At 42.7% G+C, this 9,787-nt stretch overlaps 1 protein-coding gene across 9 annotated transcripts in view; it reads left to right on the top strand.

Moving 5' to 3' along the window:
* Positions 1-1,366: 1,366 nt before the first annotated feature.
* The window catches only part of ncor2 (nuclear receptor corepressor 2), a 68,097-nt gene continuing 59,676 nt past the window's right edge, over positions 1,367-9,787 (top strand). For all 9 annotated transcript variants that reach the window (XM_057031944.1, XM_057031949.1, XM_057031946.1 and 6 more), the window contains exon 1: positions 1,367-1,652. The gene's annotated coding sequence lies outside the window, so the exon portion shown is untranslated. The remainder of the gene's footprint in view (positions 1,653-9,787) is intronic.

The following is a 9,787-nucleotide window of genomic DNA, read 5'->3' as shown; positions in this document are numbered from 1 at the left end:
CCTGCATGCGAAGCTTGGAGTGAAACTCATGGTCATGTGATCAACCAACAGAGGCGAACCTTGACTGGACTTAAGAGACTAATAATGGTGTTTGAGAGGTCGAGAAAGATGCTTCTCTTCACGTGTCATGCTCACGAGTTGCTCACGAAGGACATGAGAGCATCGTCTTACTCAGAGAAGATTTCCTTTAGTCATCAATAAATCACACGCACACACACACATGGTCGCCCTGCTGAGGTCTTGCTTCTGACAGGAGGTTACGTCCCTTCATTTCTGAGGATCTGGATCATTTGGGAGACCCTTTCTAACCAGGAGAAGCGCCATCGCCCATGACGCCTTCATTTCAGCTGGGATTTCTCAGCTTCCTCCCACAGTCGCACTCAATTTGTCAGGTCACTGATGATGCACAAGTATGTGTCAGTTGTTGGGTTTGATGCAGGCAGCTGTGTTTCATCTGCAGGCAAATCGTCTGCGGAGCTGCACGCCGCCCTTAAATCTCCTACACATTTAAGGTCCCAACATGGCTGTGGAGCAAAGCTGCATTCATGGTCTGGGTCACTTCTGTGGGGTTTCCTGGGTGATTATTCTACACGCTGCTATTAAAAACCATCAATCGACCCAAAGCCGCTGAGCACGAGTAAGCTCAGACATAACTTTCAGTTTCGCAGCTCTGAAATAAAAGATAAACACGAGCGAATCCTTCAGAAGTCAGCGAGGATGCTGGAAGGGAAGTCTTCATCAAAACAAGCAAACTGTCAGCCGGAGTGTGAGGGATTAATGAAGCTCCCCGTGGCAACTCATCCCCTTTGATTACACATTCACACATTCTTCTGCTGGTGCTGTCTCTTCAAACCAGGGTTAATCAGATGCTTCTCATCTGTGGGAGCAGAGCTTTTTCAGATTAGCTGAGCTCCTCCAGTTTCTCTTCTTCCTGCTCCTCTTTTGCCTTCGGTCTCCACAGTCAAGGGCAACTGGCGTTAAATCTGTTTCCCAAACTGGACGCCACAAACAGACTGGAAGGCAGCCCCGGTCCACGCTTTCCTCACAAAAACTGACACCTAAACAGTGGAGATGATCTGTATCCTTGGTTCTAGCAGTTTGGTGGGATTGGACCATTAAACAGGAGGAACAGTGGGATGTAAAGATGATCCCTGCCATGGAAATCTTATTTAAAGGGCTGTGTACAACCCCTCCATTACAGGAGAAACATCTGACGCATAATAGGCTGCTGTTTTGAGGAAAAGAAGGGAGAAATAATGGAGATCTGCGTGAGTATAGCTCGGTGTTTTGTGATTCATGCCAGACTGGAGTTCTCCATCACAGCACTGGTGCCTTCCGAGTAAAGAGGAGGGACCAGAGAGCTGGCGGACCTATGGAGAGAAGGAGGCGGATCAGCCCCGGGATGGTGTCACCAGCAGCGGCTTAGGCAGAATCGGACCGCTGTGTTGTGTGGAAACAGACACAACGGAGCTGGAAACCCTCAGTGGAGCAAATGAGAACGAGCAGCTCCGTTTCGTTTGGATTAAAACACGGGCGAGACGTTCGGTCGAGGCGAGGAGCTCTTTAACTGGAATCGGATCGACTGGGAAGACTGGGACATCGGGTACTTGGCGATCACAACGCCGAATGGTCTCCGCTGCCCCACCGCTGAGGTTGGTTAGCTTCCATTGCTGCCCGTCCGTTGCTTTATGGGGGTCTGACTGTGCTGTTGTTACGACGGGGTCTGTCTATTCTTTGGAGGAGACACGGTATTCCTGACCTTTCCGGGGCTGTGTGTTGCATCGTGGTTCCCCAAACCGACGGGGAACGTTAGAGGGCGGTTCGAATAACTGATTGCATTCTTCAACGCCATACTTTTGGTTGGCCGGCCATCGGCTGCGACTTCATTATTTTATAAATCGGAAACACGTGCTATATGGCTAGAGCTAGGCTAAAGTGGCTTAGCTAGCGCTGCTAGCTTCCTTAGCTAGCTGTCAGGACCGTACAGATGCTAACGCTAATTAGGTGAATTCGTCGAAGCTTTTATGTTCGCGTTGTTGACACACAATTACACATTAAACCGATTTGGAGTCCGCTTAGAGTCAATCGATTCAACATTCCGAAGTGTGTCGCTGAAGTAGATTGTGATATCGAGCTAACTTCGCTAGCTTGGCTGTCGATACTTGGATGTTTACAAAAGCGTTTTGTGTTTGTAAATATTGTTTGTAACCGCGTAATAACTACCCGCGCATGAAATCTTGCAAATTGTCTTTTAGCCGCAAACGCTTGGAATGACTGTCAGTTGGGTTGTTTTCCAACTTTAATTGCCAAACTAGGTTTATTTGAGTTTTTGCGAAACTCATCGGCTTTGTTAGATGAATTAAATCATGTGGGTTGTCTCGGATTTTTGCCACTGTTGTAACAATGTCAGCATTTTAGAAGTTGGTTTCCTTTAGAGGAAATGTTAGTTGTCACTGTCTAAAAGGTCTTAGTTTAAATAGTTGCCATGTTCGAGATAAACGAGGACATTCCTAAGTTTTCCCCGCAAAACAATCCCTCATTTTACTATTTCGGCACCTGTTATTACGGATTGTTATAATCTGTTATAACACCCAAATTGAGGCTGTGCTGTGGGTTTCGTGAGCTTGTTGGTTTGTTAAAAAACGTTAAATGTTCGACAGTTTTACTTAAAAGTGTGAATCTTTGCAACGTGTTCAGGTTCAAAAGAAAGAAGAATGAAGAGGATTCAAACTGTGACTCAGCCAAATGTGCTTTTTGACGATCTCCCTCTTTGTCATTCATACACACACACACACACACACACACACACACACACACACACTTCACTCTTCAGGCTCTCTTTGCTGACCAGTTTGTTTTCTGAGCTGGGATAACTTTTATCAGTTACTTCGTAAAAAAAAAAATTCAAGATGTTTTTACGTAAAAAGGATTTAGGAAAAAGAAAATCACATAGCTTGGTGGGAAATCCCTGTGAATTGTTGCATTTATCGATCAATCGTGCAGGTTTATGAGTGATCGCTAAGCTCATCACTGTGTATCGACAGTTGATCCAGTAAAGTTGATCCAGTAAAGTGGATCTAGTAAAGGTGGCGTTTGATGCTGTTTATATCTGCTTTATTACGCCAGGCAGGTATTTTTTGGCCCCACTTGTAATGCTGCCACATATTTCCGGGAGCCTTCCTCTCTGTCCTGGTGTCCACCAGCCGCTGGCTGACTCTGAAGTCTTGTCTGGCTGTTGTAAACCTGGTTTTACTGCCTGTCTGGTGGCTGCTGGAAGAGGGAGAAAAACAATCCAGACATGTTGGTGAACCAGGACATCAGGTCTTAACTGTGAGTAGTCATGTGACCACACTGATGTAACGCGGCCAACGTTTCCAAAGCTGCTTTTTATGTTTACTGTAATTATCGGAGATGAATGAAAGAGTTCTGGCAGAACTTCTGTGAGGCTGCTGAGGCTTCTGGAGAACCAGAACGAGAGCAGGGTGACGGGGAAATGGCCTCCCATTCCCAGACGTTCAGGTTTCTCGCTGGTTCCCTCGTGGTCATTAAGAAACAGCAGCTGAGCGACGTCTCTCCTCGCACTAGTGTGTGTGTGAGATGCACAGTATTGTGTTCACATAGCTGGTGTGTGTCAGTACTTCAGACAATCCAGTTTTGTTGACCTGGGATGAGCCCTGTCTTACTTCCAGTCGCTGCACTGGTTCAATTTCATGTTCAGGGCTGCTGTTTTACGTTCTTTGGTCTCACCATTTTCCAGAAGCTTTTCCGTAGCAGCTGCAGCTTGCAGGTGTCTGGATGAGGGGTTTCACTCCAGGATGAAGGATAAAAGAAGAGTAACTTCTCTGGGTACAACTTGGATCTAAGTTGGATCTAAAGGAAATCCACATGAATATATAAAGATCTCAATATTTGCTAATCTGTGCTCATTTGCGTGAAACATAAACGGCAGCAGAAGATGTTCTTTCAGCACCGCTTGCATTGTGGTGAAACCTGGAATTTTCTTCCCTGGAATCCTTGCTGAACACGTTCTACAGTCGGCGGTGTCGCTGTTGTTGGCTGCCACTGAAACAAACGTCGGCGAAGAAGTAGCATGCTAATTATCATGACGCTCTAAAGTAGATGCTAAATTCATGGAAAATGATTATAAGTGCAGGAAAGATGTAATAATTATGTTTTTAATGCACTTCACAATGTTTTATTATGGAAAAACGTGAAACAGGAATAAAATGATTCAAAATCCTTGTTTGCCAGTAACAGCTAATCGCTCTATAAGATTATAGAGTGTTTTGTTTTAAGATTTTGGAGAAAGTAACTGAGAAAGCGTGGTGCTTATAGCAAAGCCTACATGCAGGGGACAATACCCAGTGGACTTGGGAGCCCACGCTGGGATTCCAGCTCAGTGGGCATCGGAGGAGCAAACAATTATGAAAGGAACTGAAAATGTGAAGTTGATCGTAATGTAAATGTCTGTAACCAGCCAATGGTTGAACATTTTTTGGCTACGGTTGAAAAGAGGGAACAAAGGCCAAATGCGCTCTTATTTCCTAGTACAGAGCTCGATATCGGGGGCTGAAAGAGCCCGAGGCTGCGTTCACATAATTGGTCTCGATGCTCACTTCAGACTTTCTGCTCGATTACAGTTTTTTGCGCAGATCAGCTGACACTGGATTTGTGGCCTCCTTAAGCTGATGTGCCCCGAAAGCTGAAAATCAGAAGGATGTGGAGAAAGTAACGGCTTGGGAACTTTAGATGGATGGATGGGTGGTTGGATGGATGGGTGGTTGGATGGATGGATGGTTGGATGGATGGGTGGTTGGGTGAATACAGTGTTGGAGCCATGGATGGAAGGATGAAAGATGGATGGATGAATACGGTGTTGGAGCCATGACTGGTGTGATGGCAGCCTGACCAGCTTCACTACTTCCTCTCAATCAGGACGTGGCAGCTCGACCTTCTGCTTCACCGATGCTCACGTGAGCCGACGGCGATGCAACAGGTCCAAAAACTGTGGCAGATATTTGACCTGGGTATGATCTATGACCAAGGTGATCCGCTCTGGCTTAAAGTGATCAGATTTAACTGCTCTTGTGATTAAAACCCTTTCTAGCCATTAATGGATAAATATAGTGTGGCTCAAGTATTTTTTATGCACCAATTAACCAGTTTTTTCTTAACTGTATAAGATAGCTTTGATTTATAGATTTCAAGTCACCCAAAATGAATTTATGTAGTTCATTTTGACAGAACTGTTGAAGTTGGGAGTTTGTTGGACAAATAGGTGATGGTGCTTCATATTCCATTAGCATCGTTGAAATGACTTTATAAAGAAAATTGAGAAATACGTGATCTATTTATTTTTGTGTAAAATAAAAGCCATTTTTATGGCGGGCAGAGCGAGTCTTTGACTCAATGCTGTTTGAAGTTCTCTTCAGTAAACATTGGCCATCAGACAATTATTAAAAAGCCCCCATTTCTAATCTTTATATTTCACGTTGACAGTAATAAAAGGTTTCACCGTGGAAACCTGCTTTGATTGATGATGGTTTGAATTGGCTGATTACGGTGCTGAAGTCGGTTACCCAGTTCCAAAGTGCCTCAGAGAGGCAGATTAGACGGGATGACAGACGGCTCTGGGGCAGCATATTTATCTGACTCGGTTACGCAACACAGATGACAGGATGCTGTTTGAGATCAGGCTAAAAGTGTAGGGTGTGATCTACCATTGGCCACCGACTAATGAGCTAAAATAAGGGTGAAAATAAAAAAAGACAGGTGGAATGTAATGACAGGTTATGGTGTGATCCTGCAAGGGGACGGCGCTCTTGTCCTGACATGTGATGCTGCAGTTTATACAACCTTCAAGTAGATTCCAGAAGCTGCTGGCATGAATTCCCGTCTGCGTCGCAGTGTTTTTCATGTTAAGCTTCACAGTTTGCGTCATTTAAACACGAGGAACTCTGAGGAATCGTGAGATAAAGTTTAGCTTCCCCAACCATTTGGTATCAGATTTGAGTTATCAGGTTTTCACTTTGCATATAGAAAAAAAGAGGTTTTGTTGCCTGATTATATCGCTGCTTCAGAAAAGCGCTTGTCAGTTGCAAATATACGGGTAATGACACAGGTTTTGCACGAACACGGTGACTGAATCGTCCACATAATGTTTCTTCGGCTTTGTATCATCTTTAAATGACACCATTTAACATTTGTGTAGAGATTACCAGCGTTTTGGAATTGTTCCATCCTGCTTCTTCTGTGGAGCAGAACCATTTTGGTGCCTGTGGCGTAGTGTCACGTTCTGCTGGTGTGGCTGTTTTTTTTTTTGTTTTGTTTTTTTGTACAATCATCACCTTTTTTCCTAAAGGATTGTGGTTCCTTACAAGCCCTGAAAGTGGCAGACTAGAGTGTTAATGTCCCTGCATTTATGTGTTTGACCTGTTGTATTGCTTATTTTAAGGAAAGTCACTGTAAAAAGCCCTCAAAGTTCTGTGCTATATTGTTTGTTATATTGTGTGTGCAAATAGCACCAGTATAATAGTGCAACTGTTTGTCCGCACACTCAGACCCTCTCCTGTTTAAATAGAACCTCTGTAATGTTGCTGACACGAGGGCCAACCAGTCGGAGTGGGAGAATCTGCAGTGGGCCAAACAGAGGAGCATTTCAAGGCCCTTGAATAATTAAAGAGCAGCGAGGAAGTAGGTCAGCTCAGCAGACAAGTGCACTCCACAGTTTGATTTCCTGCTGCTCAGCATGTCAGGTGGGCTTTAAGACCCGAGCCAGCGGAGAACAGTAGAGAGGGATTTGTAACACGAGTCCTCCTACGTTGGAGAGAAGCTGTTGCGCTGTTGTTGTAGTGGTGCAATCCAAGAATCACTTAGAGCAACGTTCATTAACAAATCCGCATCCTCGCTGAATTTTTTGGTGTGTTTTAGAGCAACCTCGACATCTGTGGATATGACCCATCAGTTCCTGGTCGTATTTAGAGAATTACACATTTGCATTGGTTGTAAATTGACGAATGTGTTTGTAACCAGGTAAACTTGTTCTCGAGCAGAAGTTCTGATCAGCGTCGTCATGTCCCGACTGAAAGGGCAGAGATCTATTGATAGATTGTTCACGTGCATGTGTCCCACTGACTTTTGACACACTTGTAGACTAAGTGGTTGTGGGTTGGGTTGATGTCTGGCATGTTTAGGTAAATTAATTTTGCCGAAATAAGTATACTGCAGGCTACACATCACTGAAATGGTTGTTTTGAATCCATCGTTCACATGACGACAAAGCTCAAAACATAAACGCCACAGAGACATTAAAAAACCCTAAAATACGTATTTATTTTGCTTTTGCTTGTGTCTTTAAAGCAAAAGCAAACCGTTCTCTTTGGTTTAAATGTGCTCTGTTTTTTTACGTCTTTTTGACCTTTATGTTTTCAGCCTGTGGCAATGTGACGGCCAATAAAGTTTTTATGAAACTTAACTTATGTGCTAGCAACATTTTCACGAGAAAATTTCTTCTGGCTAAATGAGAAAGATAAAACGCCAGCCAGCCTTGAGTACAGGTGTTGGTATCTGTACCTGGTAGTGGTAGCAGTACTCATTATCTGTGAGTATTTTTACTCATTCTGCAAAAAGTGGTATTAAACACCCCTTTTAGGTGCTACTAAAGTGCTAAAAAGAAATGACCCCGGAGTAACAAAAGAATATTATAATGGAAGTTTTTACCTCAACAGAAACAGTCAACAATTCATTATTTCAGTATATAAATTTTATGCCCTTGGGGTGAAACGGCCTGTCTGGGTTTCTAAGACAGTCAACAAAAATCTGGCTTGCATGGTTTGATAGCAAAAAAAACCGCGTCAAAACTTGGCTCAGCTACACAGCATATTTTTTTCTCTTGATAAATAAAGTTGGCTTTATGGCTTGCTAAATTTTTGAACCATAATTCAAGTTTCATGTAATGAAACCATCGTATAGCAAGGTCATTTCCTCAATGAGGACGTGTCTAAATTCATTGTACAGAGGATCGAAGAACCAGGTTAACAACGCTGTTGCTATGCTAAGAGCAGAGCCATTAAACTGAAACAGGGATTTGGGGGATAAGTTAATTACATAAGATATAGTGCAGTACATTATGCAATTATTTGCTTTTCCATTAGCACTACACCTTAAACCAACCTGAGAATAGATATCACAGACTTACTGGCACAAGAGAGTGAATATATTGGATTTTCTTTATTAGAAATTATTAAAACAACACTCTTCTTATATAAAAGCAATAATGTCTCAATATTCAGTATTGTAGCACATGTAACAGCAGAATAGTGTGTAAAGGCCCTGTATATAAAGCCATGCGTGAGTGAAGAACTATATAATTCCACACAATGCCAAGGATGTGGGCGGCAGCAGGGAAACACACAGGATCTCCAAAGAAGCTGTGGATTACATCACACTTACATTTAGTCCTTCAGGAATCTCACACTATTGAGGTTGTCAAGAGATGATAAAGGTGTAGCCTGTTTTTTTGTTTGTTATTTAAGTGTCAAAGAGCCGACAATTTTCATCAAACTGCCATATATTTGAGTTTGCGTTATAAGTTACAGAGGTAAGCATGAATTCACTATGTTCATGGACCGCTTCAGTGATTGGATTTCCCAGTATTATGGCCTTAATAAAATTCCTGTTCCATTGACCCGGCTGGATCAAAGAAGGCTTCAGACACACCGACAGTGGGAAAACTGTATTACATTCCACAACCGAAGGGAAAATTATGGACCGTTTTCGCAGTCCAGCAACAGAATCCAAAGAACAATACATTACATAAATAATGCAATAAGACATACATTTTTCTCAAAAACAATACCATATGTCAACATTATGTTTTATAATGAGTAAAGTTTGTACCTAACACTTCTCTTGTATTTGCATTAAAAGAACCCAACATACAATGTAACATACAACATGCAATGGAAATTTCAGCAAAATGTTTCCCAAAACTCATTATATGCTAGTAAATTAGCCTCTGCGCGCTGGTTTTCTCTGTGTAGTGTTGCAGTATTACAATGTTTCAGCACAATGTCAGCGTTGCAGTGTCTAAGAACTTGCATGGCAGTCCTGACACAAAGCACAATTATTAGTAATTACAGCATTCACACTTTGACCTTTTGTACCCTGACTGTAAAAATACCCTTGGAGGCCCTGATACCAAAGCTCTGGTGGATTAATTGGGTGAGATTTGTTTTTCTGCTAACTGTCTGAAACTGGAAAGGAATTACCAGTAACTGCAAATGAGAGCCCAGATAGTTGCCAAAACATGATATTACAATGTTTTCAATACTTGTCTGCCTCAGATTCTACTCATGTATAATTTAGGAATTGGCACATTCTGTTATAAATAAATATAAGTACAATTTGTCCAGTGTTTACTGTGAGTGGGTGAAAGGGGAAGCCAGTGAGAAACTCCTTTGGCCAAGAACTTTCAGTAATGAGGCTCCGGGGAAATATATCCATAAGAGATGTGACGGCGCACCACATTCTTAGGCGGAGAATTCCATCAGTCGCCCACTTTCAGGCTCCAGTTCTACCAACTGTCACCAGCACACGGAAGAGTAATGCAACAATCCACAAAAGTGTGGACTCGTAGTAGTTCGTACGCACTTTCAGGGTTTGTCTTTTAACTGCTGCTTTACCCTCATATATAAGGATCCATTTCTATTTTAAAGTTTTTCAGTATTGTTGTTATTAATGGGGTCACATCTGAAGTAGTATGACTCCCACAAAGAGCTTCGGTGTG

This window comes from Takifugu flavidus, chromosome 5 (assembly GCF_003711565.1).
Source record: "Takifugu flavidus isolate HTHZ2018 chromosome 5, ASM371156v2, whole genome shotgun sequence".
In the NCBI taxonomy this organism is placed as follows: Eukaryota; Metazoa; Chordata; class Actinopteri; order Tetraodontiformes; family Tetraodontidae; genus Takifugu; species Takifugu flavidus.
The sequence above is the reverse complement of the archived record's forward strand: the minus strand, read 5'-3'. Positions and strand labels throughout refer to the sequence as shown.